We start from the raw sequence: 17,387 nt of genomic DNA on the forward strand, positions 1-17,387 counted from the left end.
CCCTGGGGAGACACAAAGTTTCTCCTCCAGACATATGGAGGGCAGAGCTGGGGCCTGCCTGGGCCGATCACCGAAACCTCCCGCTCCAGTGCCTGTCAGCCCAGCCTCCACAAACCGTTCGTGGCTCTCCGAAGCCTGGACTTTGTCAGCCTGAATGGCATTGCCCCACCTTCACCAGGACTCGATGCCAGCAAGGCACTGGGCACACGTGTCACGTCACTCTTGCCCACCAGTTTTCCTTGACGGGGAACGTGGAATCACAGATGATTTTTATTTTTGCTTCGTATTTTTTAAATTTTATTTTAGATTCCTTATAAGGATCACAAAACTGGTTTATAATTAGATTCTAATTCAGTGACATCATAGTTGAAGTCCATAAAAGCTATGCAGTCAAAATTGGAGTGTCATAGGAATTCTGTACATTAGAGAGATATTTGAAAACATGTTGATGATTCTCACTGCCCAAGTTCTGATGTCTAAATGACAAAGACTCTCTGGCCCTAGAGGACTGAGTAGTCAAAAGGTGATAGAACAGGGACAGGTTTATGTGTCTTCATTTGTCTCCGGGGAGAGTCAGTTCATCTCCGCCTTGAACAAAGAGGGAACACTAATGGTCTTACAAAGGGGGAAATGAAAGGAAATCTCTGACTATTTGTTTTTCCTGAAAACCAACATAACGAATTGTGTGATTCTCCCATGCTGCCTAACAATTATACACAGTGACAAATTGTTTCCTGAGATTGGTTCCAGGTGCTGCACCTGATGCATAATAAAGGAACTCAGTGAAAAATGAACCGTTTTCATTTTTCCTAAGGATAAAGGGAACCAAATGATTAGAACATCTTAAATGCACTGCACTATTTTCCTCTCCCTCTTTTTCTCTGTCTCTCTTTCTCTCTCTTCTCCTGTCCTCTCCAATCAAGTCATGACACGTTTTCTTTTTTCCGAAAAGAAATGTGTATTCAATAACAAAAGAAAACTATTTTAAAGATGTTGTTTTTTCAAAGGCAACAGTAAATGACACTTTTTCAGAAAGAAAATAATTGCTTTAGTTGGAGAAAAGTGGAAAATTCTAAAGGTTTATAGTAATTGGAAGAAAAAAAGAGCAAACTGTGATCTAAAAGAACTTCTATATCAGCAACGATCAAACACCTGCTGTGAAAAAAAAAAGGTTATCTAGGTAGTACACATGGGTATAGATTAGATATAAACATACATACACACACTATATATACACACACAAATACATTTATGTGTGTATGTATAGACATATTTCATTAATAAGTTTACATACATATGCATACATAAATTTATATTATATTATATTATATTATATTATATTATATTATATTATATTATATTATTATATCTTCCTTGACCAGTGTTAATAAATAGTAACCAGATGGAGAACTATCTTAAATGCATCATTTTATAATCACTGGGGAGGACAACAATATGATATAAAAGATATCTCACTGTATGTACTTGGAGAATTAACAAAATGGCAATGCTTTCTAATTTCACTGCAGCATTCACCCTTTACTAGGATGACAATAACAAATTACAACATGACTATTTGCAACCCAGGCAAAAACTAATTTGGTAAGGTTTAAAGAATAAGACAACACTAAACTGTTACTTTTATGCTGGGATTCCTTATGTGAAACACATTGTTATTTATGCTGTGAAAGCCAAGGAAAAGAGGAGAGACAAAAAAAAGAGAAAGGCAATTTTCTTGTGTCTCTATTACCCTTTATTCATTCATTTTATATTCTTCAACCATCCCTGGGTCTCCTTCTACACACAGTGTACCCTCCCAGGTACAGTGGTCCTCGAACATGAATAAAGCACACAGAAGTAACCACAGCCCTCCACTCTGCTCTTTGCAGATGCACTCAGCTCCTACAAAATTAACTCAGATATATTGATATGGAATTTCATTGCTTTTGAAAATTCTATTTGTATTTAACTAATACAAATTCGATTTGTATTTATTTGTATTTAACTCAAAGAGGAAATGTATTTTTAAAATGTTTGTTCTACTTTATACCACTTACTGCTGAGTGTCAGGTTACTCTATTTGGGTTATATCTAGCACAACGAAAACTCTTCTGGGGAAAAGGAACGATGAAGTTGTTTCAGCCTGCATAGATGCCCAAAGCACTTTTCCTGGATATAAAATACTCAGTAATAAAACATTCAAGGAAGATTGGGTATTTTTCTCTTTATGTTGCTAAATTTTGTATTTTCTTTCCTTTTTTTAAATAAAAACCTTTGGCGGATAAAGGAGTACCTGCCAAGTGATTAAAGGTAAATGAATTAAAAAACTCAAGGATTCTGAAAGAAAAAACTATTCTGAAATATAAGTGCCCCAGACATTTATATCTAAAGTAGAAAGAACTTATCCACTAAGAAACATTGCCATTTGCCATTGAAAATTTTGTTGTTGTTTTATCAAAGGCTAACAATATTTGAGTAAAATATTTGATCCAGGGCTCAAGATAACCAAGCCTTCTTTGTTCATTTTTATATTCACTTACAAATATATATTTTTCAGGTTTTTTTTGGTATCCTCATCAATCTTCTAAGCACTGGGAACAGAACAGTAAAAAAAAAATTAAAACTAAAAGTCCCTGCCTTCTCCTTGGGAAGAACAAACAATGAACAGTATAATAAATAGTATTTCCGTGGTAAGTGATAATGAAACACAGAATGCTGGGATTTGCTAAAGATACTCAGGAAAGATGGCCCTGCTAAAGGGATATTTGAGCTAAGAACTGAAGGAAGTAAGAGAATATGATGGGGGGCTATCTGGAAAAAGCCATCATGGGTTGAGGAACAGCAATGGCAAAATCCTGGATGAAGAGAGTCTTCAGTGTGTTTCTGATACAGCAGGGACCAGGATGGCTGGAACAGAAAGAACAGGGTGAAACTATATAATGAGGTCAGACAGATAGGTATTGAGGGTGGAGTACAGATCATATACAGCATTTGATCATTGTAAAAACTTGGACTTTTACAATGAGTGAAATGAGGAATTAACTAGACTTTGGACAGAAGAGCCACATAAGCAGCCTGCTGTGTTAAAAAAATCACTTGGGCTGCTGGGTTGGAAATACCCTGTCTATGGAAAGAAGATATTAGTTTGAGGGCCATTGGCTCATAGATGGCATTGAAAGCAATGAAGTAGATTTAATCCTAGTATTTCTAGTTACAATGCAGCAAGTCCCAAGTGAGTCTTGTTCTCAGGCTATCAACAAAAACATACTAGAGCTACATACTCTTTTTGTTTCCATTTATCAATTAAACAGCCGAAGATGCATAGAAATCATAACATTTTGTTCCAGCTAATCAATCAGAGAGTTGAAGATGCATCAAAATTGAACAAAACTAAATTTCAGTAATATAAGCAGTCTACAGAAAATAAACGTGCAGATTCAGAAAGCTCAGCTAACCCCAAACAGGAAATGAGAAAGAAAGAAAAATAAAATATGCCGGGTGTTGTATGTAAGTGTTGAATCACTAAATTGTACACCTGAAACTAATATTACACTGTATATTAACTACTGGAATTTAAATGAAAACAAAAACAAAACAAAACAAAACAAAACAGGACATGCCTAGATACACCAGAATCCAACTGCTAAACGCCAAAGATAAAGATTCAAATTCTAAAGTAACAAGAAAAATGGCATGTTGCAGAAAGGAAACACCAATGCAAACAGGTGTGGAGTTTTTATCAGAAACCATGGAAGCCAGATGTCAGAGAATGCAGAAAAAACATATGAACAACTTCACATTTATTCATGATTAAAATTCTAAGTAAACAAGGAATGGAAGGGAACTTCTATAAGCTGATAATGAGCATTTACAAAACATATAATGATGACTATTGAATACTCTCCTTTCTCTAAAATAAGGCAAGGGTATCTGAGGTCACCTGTGCTATTAAAATCATACTAGAGGTCCTTGTTACTGTAACAATGTAAGGCAAAGAAATAAAAGCCATAACACCTGGAAAATAGAATGTTAATCTTTATTTGCAGATGGCATAATCATTTAGATAGAAAATCTTAAGGGATCCATATATTAAAAACAAACAAACAAACAAACAAACAAACAAACAAACAAACTTCCAGGGATGCCTGGGTGGCTCAGCTGGTTAAGCGTCCAACTTTGGCCTAAGCCATGGTCGTGAGTCTCACTTTGGGCTAGGTCTCACGGTTCATGAGTTTGAGCCCTGCGTTGGCCCTTTGTGCTGACAGGTCAGAGCCTGGAGCCTGCTTCAGATTCTGGGTGTCCCTCTCTCTCTGCCTCTCCCCAACCCGTGCTCTGTCTCTCTCTCCCTCAAAAATAAATAAACATAAAAAAAAGCTTCCAGAACTAATATGTGATTGGCAAGGTCATAGGACACAACTATAATATATAAAATTGATTGCTTTTATATACAAGAACCCAACAATTATAAATTATAAGCCATTTAGTTCACATTGGCCTTAACATAAAATACTTAGGAATAAATTTAACAATGACTGAAAAATCTTTTCATTGAGCAGAACAGAACTCTGCTGAGAGAAATGAAAGAAGACCTAAATGAAAAGATATGCCATGTTTATCAGCTGCAAAACTCATTTATTAAGATACCAGTTTTCTGCAAATTAATCTGTTGATAAAATTCAACACCAACACAATTTGAAACTTTTTTGTGACATTAACAAAATTATTCTCAAATTTATGTGGAAATTCAATTTAGAACACCAAAACAATTATTTATTCACTCATTCATTCATTCATTCATTCATTTATTTTAGAGAGAGCACAAGCATGAGCAGGGGAGAGGCAGAGAGAGAGAGACAGAGAGGAAGAGAGAGAGAATCCGAAGCAGGCTCCATGCTGTCAGCACAGAGCCCAACACGGGGCTTGATCTCATGACCATGAGATCATGACCTGAGCCTAAATCAAGAGTCGGATGCTTAACTAACTGAGCCACCCAGACACCCCAAGAATACCAAAATAATTTTAAAAGATAAAATGGAATTGAAGGAATTAAGCTACTTGATTTCAAGATTTACTTTAAAGTTGTAGTAATCAGTAGAGTATGGAATGAGTGAAATAATAAACATATAAGTTGTGGAATAGAAAAAATAATCAACACAGAAATCAATCTACATATATATTGCCAATGAAGCTACCAAGGTAATTCAGTGGGAAAATAAAAGACTTTAAGATTTGTGTATGTTTATTTTATTCATATAGAAATGGACATCAACCTTCGCCTCGTGCTCTACATAAAATAAGCATAATTATTAACTTAAAACCAGCCTAATATTCAACTGACTTTCTGGGCTGACAGCTCAGAGCCTGGAGCCTGTTTCGGATTCTGTGTCTCCCTGTCTCTCTCTCTGCCCCTCCCCCACTCGCGCTCTGTCTCCCTCTGTCTCAAAAATAAATAAGCATTAAAAAAATAAATAAATAAAATAGGAAGATTATCCTGGATTATCTGGATTTGTCCAGTGTAATTTCAAGGGTTCTCAAATGTGAAAGACAGAAGCATAAGAATAACATCAGAGTGATGATGTTATGTAGCCATTCTTGGCTTTGAACATGGAAAGAGATCATGAGCTAAGGAATGTGGGCAGCCTCCAGAAGCTGGGGAAGGTAAGAAAATGAATTCTTTCCTAAAGCCTCCACAAAGAAACAAAACCCTGATAGCACTTTGATTTTTAACCCAGTGAGACCCATTTTGGAATTTGACCTTCAAAATTGTATGATAATAAATTTGTTGCTTAAAAAAATGGATCATAAGCTTAAATGCAAATGGTAATACCATCCAACTCTAGAAGAAAATGTAAAGGAAAATCTTTTCAACCCCAGGGTAGGGTAGCATTTCTGTACAGGAATTTCTTCTCAGCAATCCTTACAAAGTATATATATTTTTTCCGAGTCCAGAAAGTATAGAAAAAAAGGATTAATTCAAAAAATGTAAAAAAAAAAAAAAAGTATTGTAATTCTAAAAGTACTAAAGCTTACCAATCAACATAAAGACAAAACTTGAAGAAATCCACTAATATCAAAGTGAGGGGGAAAACAGAAAACACTAACATATGACCATAAAGTTCAAGGCCAATATCTGCATGAACTGAAGATCATGTAGGAGAGAAGCAGTCACGATGCTCACTGCAGTTGCCGTGTGTGTGTGTGTGTGTGTGTGTGTGTGTGTGTGTGTGTGTTTGGTCCTGTCTGTTGCTAACAGGGAAGCATTCTTACACATAAAATAACTTTTAATAAATTTAAGTGCATAATGTATCTTTTTAAAACCCTCAGTAGTGTTCCAAGAAGTAATGTATTTGGGAGAATGATGCCTTTAAATTGGCAGTTTCGGCAAATAATTTGAGGCTATTAAACTTGCAAGGAGATTCAAATGTTGAAGTATTCAAATGCTACAGTAGGAGTGCCTGGATGGCTCAGTTGGTTAAGCATCCAGCTCTTGGTTTAGGCTCAGGTTACTCTCTCATGGTTCGTGAGTTTGAGCCCCTGATCCAGCTCCGTGTTGACAGTGTAGAACCTGCTTGGGATTCTCTGTCTCCCTCTCTCTGCCCTCCCCCCCACTTGCACTGTCTCTGTCTCTCTCAAAATAAATAAACAAACTTAAATAAATGCTACACGGTAATATCCACAGGTGTTTTTCAGTGTTTGAATATTCATTATAGGCTTCACTTCTTTCTAACTACTTTAAATGAAAGTATTGCAGTGAAGAAGATATGGAATTATTGTGGAATACTCCAACATGAAATTAGAAACTGTTTTAAACTCTAAGTTATCTAAAGAAATAAGATACAAATGGAAAGGGAGGCAAACTTGAGAGACTCTTAAGTATAGAGAACAATGTGAGGGTTCCTGGAGGGGAGGTGGGTGGAGAGATGGCCTAAAATGGGTGATGGGTATTAAGGAGGGCACTTGCTGGGATGAGCACTGGGTGTTATATCTTAGTGGTAAGTCCCTGCATTTTACTCCTAAAACCAATACTCTACTCTATGTTAACTAACTTGAATTTAAAGAAATAAATTACAACAACAAAACGTAATACTAATTTTAATGGCAAAGCCAAATCAGGGCAAGCAAACCACAGTTTCATTACGTAAAAAGAAAATAAGTTTGTGTTTTGGGAGACAATTTTCTGTTGGTCTCTCATGTGTAGGTATTAACAACAACTAATTTGCTCCAAACGGCATTTTCAAGGATTTTTGTATAAGCAAGCTCTCAGGGAAGATAGAAATATCTTTCTCCCCAAAGATTTGCTCTGCTTAGTTTCCAAGATATTAAAGATAAGGATTTCCCCCCTCCTTGAATAAATTTCCTAACATTCCAGGATAATAAATAAAACTAGTTTTCTCCTTCAAGATTTGCATATATACTTATATTATTAGGGTAATGAAAATAATGTCTCTCTCTGGAGGAGAGGATGGACAGATTTGCCTATAGCCTTCTATATAAGATCAGGCTCCCTGATATCAGTGTTCTCTCCTGTAATGTATTCTACTGTGTGCATACATAGTAGCTAGCTTTCATCACGTCACCCCACAGAAATGGGGACTAAGGTGACTGACACAGCAATGGTACTTTGGCTACTGCTATTGCTATGAGCAATAAACTGGATTTGCATGCTTTCTGTCAACATATGTTAAACTGTGGCAAGCTAACTGATTAGTTGTAGGCAATGAAGCCCTCAGACACTTTGCATGTTGTCAAAACATAAAGCAACATGTATGCTAACACTCAGTTTGAAGATTCTTTGTATTAGTTTTTAATTTTAGAATAAAGAAGAGAATTTGAAAGGAGACCAAGAATGAAGAGTCAAGGCAGGAGGAGTTGTACCAAAAGAGAGTGGTACCCTAGAAAGTCAAGTTAAATGAGTACACTCTGTAAAATGTTGCTGACAATCACATAAAATATGGATGGAGATCTGATCATCAGATATAGTACTACAGAGGTCAAGAGTGACTTTGGCAAGACCTCTCTCAGTAGAGACATAGGAAGACTAACCAGTGTGGGCTCAAGAGGGAGGAGTGGAACATACATGCGATAGCAAGTAAGGATATTCTCGTTTTAGAGTTGAAGGAACTGAGGGTCAGGAAATTTGAAAGACTTTACCCCCAAAACACTTCTCTAGTAACTAATGATGTTGAGAGAATCTGGTTCTGTCAGATTCTCTTTCCATTATAACATGCAGCCTACTATACAGAATGTTAGAGCTGTAGAGCTGTCAGGGTCTTAATTCTCTTGACAGATGAGAATTTAGAAGTCATTTGTGAATTAATGGCACTATTCTGAATTATGATTGAGATGGACTCTGCATTGGCTAGCTATACTTTTAGGTTAATGAAGATATATTAGATTTAAAATGATGGCTAGGTGATTTACATTTCAATTGACTCTGGGAATTTAGGGTTTATTGCCTGGGGAAAACCTTAATTCTCATATATTATGATTGACTACTCCATTGTTAAGGGGATATAATTTGATTTTACCTAGGTCTTACAATGCAATTTAGCTTTTTTCTCCTTAAGTGTCCTTCTTTTTATTTTATTATTATTATTTTTAATGTAGAATAGTATCTATTTTGGTCCTTGCATAAATTATGTGCCAGAATGGCCATCTCAAACCACACAGCTGCTCTCCAATTCCAGAGAGTTTTGGTTAATGCAACATCTGCCTTGTCTGTCTTGTGCTTGCCCATGTATTAATACCCAGCTTTATGCAGCTCACAGAATCTCTCAAGCATATAATAAATAAGTTCCAATGAATTAGAACCTTCTGCTTCAGCTGATATTAGTTTTTGTTGTTGTTTTGTTTTTTCTGTTGGCTAGTTTAAAATTTCTCCTGTTCTCTCAGAACAGCTCAAATAGTCAGGGATTAAAACTATTTTTTAAAAGGCTAGTGTTTTTTTTTTTTTTTTCTCCAGGAAAGTTCTGAATCCCCTTTCATGAAATAATAACTGGTTTAGACACAATTTTAAAAGCCAAATATTAGAATATGAGGTTTTTGTCACCCCATTAAAAATGGTTTTCATTTCAGAGTGAGCTGGATACACTATGTTGAAGTTATTCTAAAAATAAGAATTACAATTTTTTAAATGTATTATATTTTGAGAAGTATATATTTTCTCACCACATACTATAAAATAATTCAAAACCAAAAATATATAAAATATTATTTTCCCTTAGTGGAATTTCTAGCCGAAGAGGAACAAAGAAAGGAAAAAGAGGAGTACACTACTAACATTCATCTACAACAGATTCTACACGAGCATTACATTTTTCTTAAATATCCAGGGAAAATAAATTAAATAATACTGTCAGAATAATTTGCAGACCCACTAATTTCTGTGTTGCTTTGGTTTTGGTTTTTAATCATATATACTGCTTTCTGTTCTCAGAGTTCAGGCAAGTACATGCAACTCCATGGCAGGCCTTCCAACCTGGCTTTTGCATTTCAATTTTCTCTGTATCTTTGTAGGAGTATGCTGGAATAGAGGGGTGAGAAGATAAAAGGCACTCAGGAAGAGAGGGAATCCACAACTTTTCTAGAGGTGAAGTCCTACAGATTCTTTGCCTTTTTAGTTCCCCAGTTTGGTGGCAGTTCTTGGTGAGGAGAAGCTTGTATGAAGCACACAGGTTGACTGAATCCTGGGTATAGGGGTCTCCAGACTTAGCAAAGATCATTAGATACTAGGTACTGATGAAGCTTCCAATCTCAACGGATTGGTCCTGACCAATAAGTATACCAACATAGAGATCTTCATATAACTTTGGAACTTAGAAGGGAATCCCGATAATAACAGATTGAATTTCGCAAGCTAGGAAATATAATGGTTTGGAGTTTGATATAATCTGATTTAAGAAAGATAAATAATATGACATTTTCTACATAAAGTATATCTAACATGTCAAGTAAAACTTTGATGATTGCCATTAAATTAAAAATACTTAAAACTTTCATATAATACATTTTATTTTATATTTCACTCACATTTCATATAACCTCCACAATCACATGAATATAGATAATATTATCCTCCATTTTAAAGATTCATAGATCTACATTCAAAACGTTAAGTGGCTTTATCTAAGAAGTGAAGAAGCGAAATTTATTTTTTCTTTTTCTTTTTTTTTTTTTTAATTTTTTTTTTCAACGTTTTTTATTTATTTTTGGGACAGAGAGAGACAGAGCATGAACGGGGGAGGGGCAGAGAGAGAGGGAGACACGGAATCGGAAACAGGCTCCAGGCTCCGAGCCATCAGCCCAAAGCCTGACGCGGGGCTCGAACTCACGGACCGCGAGATCGTGACCTGGCTGAAGTCGGACGCTTAACTGACTGCGCCACCCAGGCGCCCATGAAGAAGCGAAATTTAAATGCTACCCAATTCCAAAGTCTTCCCACGATATTTCAAAGAGATACTTTTATTTTAGGGAGTAACCACTGTAAGTCATGGCCTCATGTGGGAATTCAATTGGAATAATAATGTTGGCTCTTCTTTGAAGATTTCACTCTATCTTCCCCCTAAGAGGAGATAAAGATTTCCCTGCAGGTATCCTTTTTGAGTCAGCCAGCCTATCTATAGAACACACACTTTTTTCTATTCCATGCCTGAAGTTAGAGAAACTGACTGTTCAGAGATCTAGTGGTTTCCCTGCTCTGACTGTGACCAATGGAAAACTTAATTCTGGGGTCCAGAACTAGAAGTCCACGCACTTTGAATCAACGTTGATTTTTTCAGTAATAGTAATTATATTTTCATCTTTGTTTTCCATGTGCTCATCTCTCAATATGTTCCAAACTCATGAAGGTAGAAGAAGTACTATTATTTTGTCCCCATCAAACTCTACCAACCGTGTTTGAATAGCAACTTTCAATTTCCTGTACTTAAATTTACTCGGTAGTTCTTCACGTGAACTCTTTTGGCTGCAAACGATAGAAATCTGGGTCAATCTAAATTTAGTCATAAGAAAAACGTTAATCAATCAAATTGCAAGAGAGTATGGAATGCAAGCAGGTATTGGGAACACTGAAATCATAGACTTGAACATTCTGATCTCTTATAACAGCTTATTTTTATGTTGCCTTCACTGAAAACTCTCTCCATGTAGGGAGAAACACCGCCATGATGCTTCTGATGCTTAAATCTGTAATCCTGTCTTATAGAAACCATAGCTGCAGACAGAGTAGCTAACAATAATAAAGTAACCATAACAACTAGTATTTATATTTTAAATGTGCTGAGCACTCTAGGTACAGTAATTCTTTTTATCCTCACAACAGGCTTACAGGATGTTCCCAACAATATGTCATAGTGACAGCCAGTATTGGGGAGCAACTCTGAATGTGCTCAAAGTTGGCTTGCCAACCTACACTGCTTAGACTGCTCCTCCCAATTATATACTTCCTCTCTTATTCTGATTAAAAATGCAAAACTGCAAAACTGACAAAATTTGGGTATTTTTTTCCTAAAAATATTGATCTCAAACATGGCCTTCACTGCGTGAACAAGAAACTATAAAATTAAATGTCATCTCTAGTTACATGGGTAAGTTTGAATTTAAAACACAATATTTGGCAAAAATGTTTTTGATCATTTTTATTTTATGAAAAGTCCATGCTTGTTGAGTTTTTCATTTCTCAAAATTTACTTGTTACCATGTAGGCACAGTTGTTTACTGGATAATTCAGTGGCATAGGTTATGAAAGCTGGAATCCACATAAAGAAAAAATACAATTATGAAATATTTAATGGAGATGCCACAATGTATCACTTCTTTAATACTTGATATTTTACCATGAAATTTAGGTTGGCATTGCCTTAAAATTAGAACTTTGACATTTCTGATTATAACAAATGTTAGCAATACTTCTTAATTCTTAGTGACAGGATGTAGTTGAAAGAAAAAGAGAAGAATTTTGTTTTGAATAAGAAGGATCCAAACAAGAACACGGTTGTAAAAATAAAGTCAATACTCTCATGCATATTGTTATCTTTGGTAGAGTGAATGTGTTTTAATAATACAAATCAGAAAATATGAATTGATAGGTATAAATATTCTTACAGATGACAGAACATTTGAAATGGGGAGTGTCTCAAAACCTAGAATATTTGGTTACTATATATATGGTTATCTGTCAAGATTAAATGAAAATATTACTTATGTTTTGGTATTTCCTCTGTATTGGAGGAAAGAGCATGAACATCTTACAAACTATTAAGAAGTAAAATGATTTTTTTAAAGTAGGGTTTTTGTCAGTCTTTGTAGTATCAGTTAAATGTGATCATGAAAAACATTAATCCTAAACATACCTTTTTGTTGGTTTCAACAACTTTCCAGCATGTGCCACTGCCTATTCAGATGAGAATTTCTCTTTCTTCAATCTTTTTTCATTCTGTTATTCTGTGACTCCCACAGAGGCCCAATGTCATGGAATTATCTTTCTGTTACAAATAAAAATAAAACAAGCAAGAAAGATATATAGAAAGGCAATTCCCCTTATATAGCCTATTAAATTAAAATTGTCATGCCCAAGTGTGCGTTGAATATTTCCACAACAAAATCCTCCATGGTTGTCATTCCTGAACATCCACATAGAGACTTTGGTTCTTTCATGAAGGTGAAATGCAATATCAAGCCTCTTACGTCTCATACTGTTCCCTGAAAAATGTCATAAGTCTGTAACTATTTTTCTCACTTTGACTCTATGTATTCTAGATATGTGCTGGAGATACATTAAATGTTTTGTGGTTTAATCCAGGACATACGATTATGAAATTGAGTTCAGGAAATGTCAGTACTGAAAGTCCTGTAATTCCCTTTCTACTGCTGAAAACTTTCTATGATGTTAGTATGTCAATTATCCTTTACGGAAGTTCCCCAATTCATTTCCACTAATGCACTCACTAAAATGGATTTCAAAAGTAGTATTTTCATATACTTTAGAATGTACTAATTCTGCAAAAAAGCAAGCTTCTACTTTTTCAGTTATGTCAGGGCCACGGTTTGAAGGTTGAAATTCTTCAAGGAGCAATGAAAAGCCAATGTCTTTTTAATATATAACCTTACTATTTAAGGCAGTTTGTTTGGGTTTTCTATTCTTGCAGCCAAAACATGCTCTCTGATTTCCAAGTTTCATTGGCTAGCCTGGTGCTCAACTATAAATAGTAATAGGCACATTATTTATCTTCCCTTCCTGGATCTAAAATTCTGCTCCCCTACCAACATTGTTAGAGTCTCACTCTGTCTGGCCAGCTGGTTAGTTTCTGAGAATTTTCTCTTTAGACTTTGGAACAATTTTCTTTTCTTCAGTTAAATAATCACAAGTGCAGATGTCTTTGAGGGCAGAGTAGGTAATGTAAAAGGTGTAATGCCAAGGGTAATGAAAGGTGTTTGCCAAGGGTAAGGGAGTAGAGCATGTTTTTCAGACTTTAGTTTGAACTCAGTGGGCCATAGTCAGTCCTTTTAAAGGCGAAGAATAAAAAAAAAGAATAGAATAGACTACATCAGAACATAAATGTAGTAAGGGTAAGGACTCTTTTGTATTTGTGTGTATGTGTGTGTGTGTGCGCACGCGCATACATGTACGTGCACATGTCTGTATGTGAGTGACAAGATTGGGGGGGTGGGGAGGGAGACAGTATAGGCTGGGGTAACATAAAATATGTCTCTCACTGTTAGTATTTTCAAATTTTGAAACATACTGAAGCAGATAATATCTGCTCCATTTAGAAACATTCAAATTTAAAACAAAATCAATAAAACCCTGCTCTAGCCAAAGAAAATACATATACAGGTGTAATTCAGTCTAGATGCAACAAATATGTGATTCCAAGTATGTACAACACTAATTTATTTTCTATTTAAAGATTATCAGGAATGGATATTTTAGAATTGAAATATTTACACTGAATTTACCAGTGCTTATTAAAGTTCCAGTACATCCTGAACGTACTGAAGTGATTATAGATATTACTAGGTCATCCTCATTTACTTTGCTCCATTTCTCACTTCTCCCTGAGTAGTTTATATGCATTTACATATAAAATTCAAAATCTTGTCACTAGGTAACAAATTGATAACGTCATATAAAAAATGCTATCTTGTGACATCAGAATTTTTTAAAACTACTTTAAAAGCAAGGTAACCATAAAATAATGTGTTAATATATGTTCAATGAAAGATTATTTACCAAAACTTTCTGATCTCCTGAATTCTGTCTTCTTGGTGAATACATTGTATTCTTGCTATGTAAAAGTAAATATCTTCTTTTTCATTTGATGAAAAAAAGTATACATTCAAAACATGTATCTTGGTGTACCTTGGTGGCTGAGTTGGTTAAGTGTCTGGGTCTTGATTTTGGCTAAGGTCATGACCTCATGGTTCATGAGACTGTGCCACATTGGGCTCTGTGCTGACAGCATGGAACCTGTCCAGGATTCTCTCTCTCTCTCGCTCTCCCTCTCTCTCTCTCTCTCTCTCTCTCTCTCTTTCAAAAATAAATAAATAAACTTTAAAAAAGATAGTTTTAAAATATGTATCTGAAATAATTTTTTGAACATAAAAAACTATAAATTCCCAAACTAAGCTTTCATAAGCATTATAATTGATGGCTGTTACGCGAGATAACATTCTAAATCAAATATTCAGAAAATCTGATAAAATAAAAATTAGTTCACACTACAAAACTCAAAAATGTAATCTGCGTATCTTCTCCCTTACAAAAGGAGAAGACACTTGTGATCTAGAAAGGAAATATACTATTTTAACTTTTGTTTTATTATAAAACTTAAAACCGTAGAAAAAAACCAATCAACTTAAAAAACCGGACTGCCTATCAAAGCATTTATTACTTTGTCATGATAATTAAACTGTTGCCTTCTTATTTGATAGAGTCAGCTCCCTCATTTTATAATTTGCAAACTATATTGCTCCATTATTACATTTGTACACAAACACTTTTAAACATAAATACCAAATTCAGGAGAATAGGAATAAGATAGATTAATGTAGAAGCCAAGAACACGGAAGAAAAGACCAGTTATTTTTCAAGTGATCATCTGAACTCCTACTCTGGCCTTTCACTGTGTTATAGGAGCCCACATTTCGCATGCCGCTCGGTCTACAATGTCTTCCTGTGCAATTCTGAAACAATCAAAACATATTTGCATGAAATGCATCCTGCCACCATCACTTTGGGCTTCATTTGGGAACAATTTGGAAACAGCAGTCTGGATCATCTGGATATTTAGAGGAAAGTTTTGGTGGATGTTTGCTTGGACTGGTGGCTTTCTCTCTCTTTAACTGTTCTGTATTTTTTACATTCATTCTTTGGTGCTAGGGGTTCCTCGAACGATGAAGTTATTTTGCTAAACTCTTGTTAACAATAATTCTGTTCCATCTGACTGAGGCATGTTTTCATAGGGTTTTATTTCTTTAGAACATATAAGAAGACTCTTTTCCAGTCCTGCTAATGGCTCTAACTTCTGCCATAGCCTGTTGCTTCCACTCCACATTTTTTCTCTCCATGCTCCTTCCTTCATGACCTTCTCTTCCTCCTTCACAGCCTCTTCTCCCTCCACATCAAGTTCATCTTTTAATCTCATTAGAGTCAGAGGGAGTTCTGGGTGTTTGGAGGGGTAATTTCTCTACCATTCCAGTTCTTAATTTGGACTTGTTTCCTTCTTTCATGGCACCAAAGACAACCAGTATAACTAACTTTCTTTCTTTCTTTCTTTCTTTCTTTCTTTCTTTCTTTCTTTCTTTTTAATTTTTTTTCTATATCTCCAATGTGATTTCCAGTTTTTTTGTTTTGTTTTGGTTTGTTTTTTTGTTTGTTTGTTTTTTTTAGTTCTGGTATTTCTGTGGGCTTTACAGTTTTTATCAGCCCTTTACGTCTGTCCTTGTTTCCTCAGTCGCAAGTCCTTGAGTAGTCTCTTCTGTGACACACCATCTAATGCACTCTTTGATTTTGTTTGTGACGTGAAAGCATCTAAAACATCTGGAGATGGTGACTCTGACAGAGCTTTCCTTGAGGCCTTTAGCCTCTCAGAGATTTTAGAGAATTGTTTTTCCCTATCATTTAACTTTGCAACAAATGGCTAAAAGGTCTCTGACTTCTTGTCGAATTTTCAGCCTTCTTCATTTGGTTCAGAGGCTTCTTCTCAACCAGGTCAGTCAGATCAAGGAAGCTGTCATCATCATTACCATAAGAATCTTTGTCTTCCCAGTTTTTGGTTTTCTTTTTCCAAATGATCTGCCTCCTGACTCAGCAGGAGTCTCAAAGTGCATAGGATCCAACAAGCTTCCAGTGAACACTATCATTATGTCTTTTTTCTATCCTGAGCCGATGGCTTCAGCCTTCAGTTGTTTTTTGGTTGAATATAATTTTACTCCAGAGAGAGAGAGAGAGAGAGAGAGAGAGAGAGAGAAGTGCTGTGTCCCTGTTCACCATCAGATTCATACTCTAATTTTTCTCCTTCTAAGTTAAAAAAAGGAAAACTCCTCTTTTAGATCCTTTATATAAAAGATGCCTCTTTCTTGCTGAAATTTGGAGGCAATGGGTTCTTTCTATTCAACTTTTAGCTTCTACAGCATCTGTTTTTATTTCCCAGATTCCACCTATCTCATCTTTACCAGCATTTCTTTTCCTTCCAGTAAAATCCATTTCCTCTTCTTCATCTGGGTCTTCTAACATCTTCTCCAACATCCTTTGTAGCTGCTTGCCCAGTTTCTCCAATGGTCTTACTACTCACTTGAATCCTGTCCCTGTCTCTGTCTTCCTCTTATCCCTGCAGAATAAACAGCTGGTGCTACTTCCAAAGCTCAGAACATGCTCCACATGGACCAGACAATGGATGTGCTGTGGCATTTAGATTTTTTTGAGAACAATGCCATCTCTGGGTGCATCCCAGAACAATAGAGAGAAGACAGGTCCCTGGTGATAGCGTTGCATCCGAGAGCTGGATGGCTTGTGTGCAACATGACAGTGTCTGAAGGTACTGGAAGGTGCTCTGGAAAGTATGTTGCAACTAGGCAGTGGCCTTGGAAAGGCAGAAACTCAGCCCTTCAGCCTGCTTGTGCCATGGATGGTACTGCTCTTCAAAGTCCATAGGCTGCAGTGGCCGTGACCAGGCTTCCACGGGAAGAAACTGTTGTGGGTAGGGGGACATGGCTCCTCCTCCTGTGGGGACCTAGGAATGGGGTCCAACTGTGCCATGGGTCTTTCCTTCTTTATTTCCCCAAGGTTTGAAGAATTGGCTGGCCTTTCCTCACGTCATGAGGGGCACTAGCAGGTCTGGCTTCTTGAAGTCACCATGGAGTGCTTTGACACTAGGGACTCTGACAGA

Source organism: Panthera onca, chromosome F1 (genome assembly GCF_046562875.1).
Source record: "Panthera onca isolate mPanOnc1 chromosome F1, mPanOnc1 haplotype 2, whole genome shotgun sequence".
NCBI classification, from domain to species: Eukaryota; Metazoa; Chordata; class Mammalia; order Carnivora; family Felidae; genus Panthera; species Panthera onca.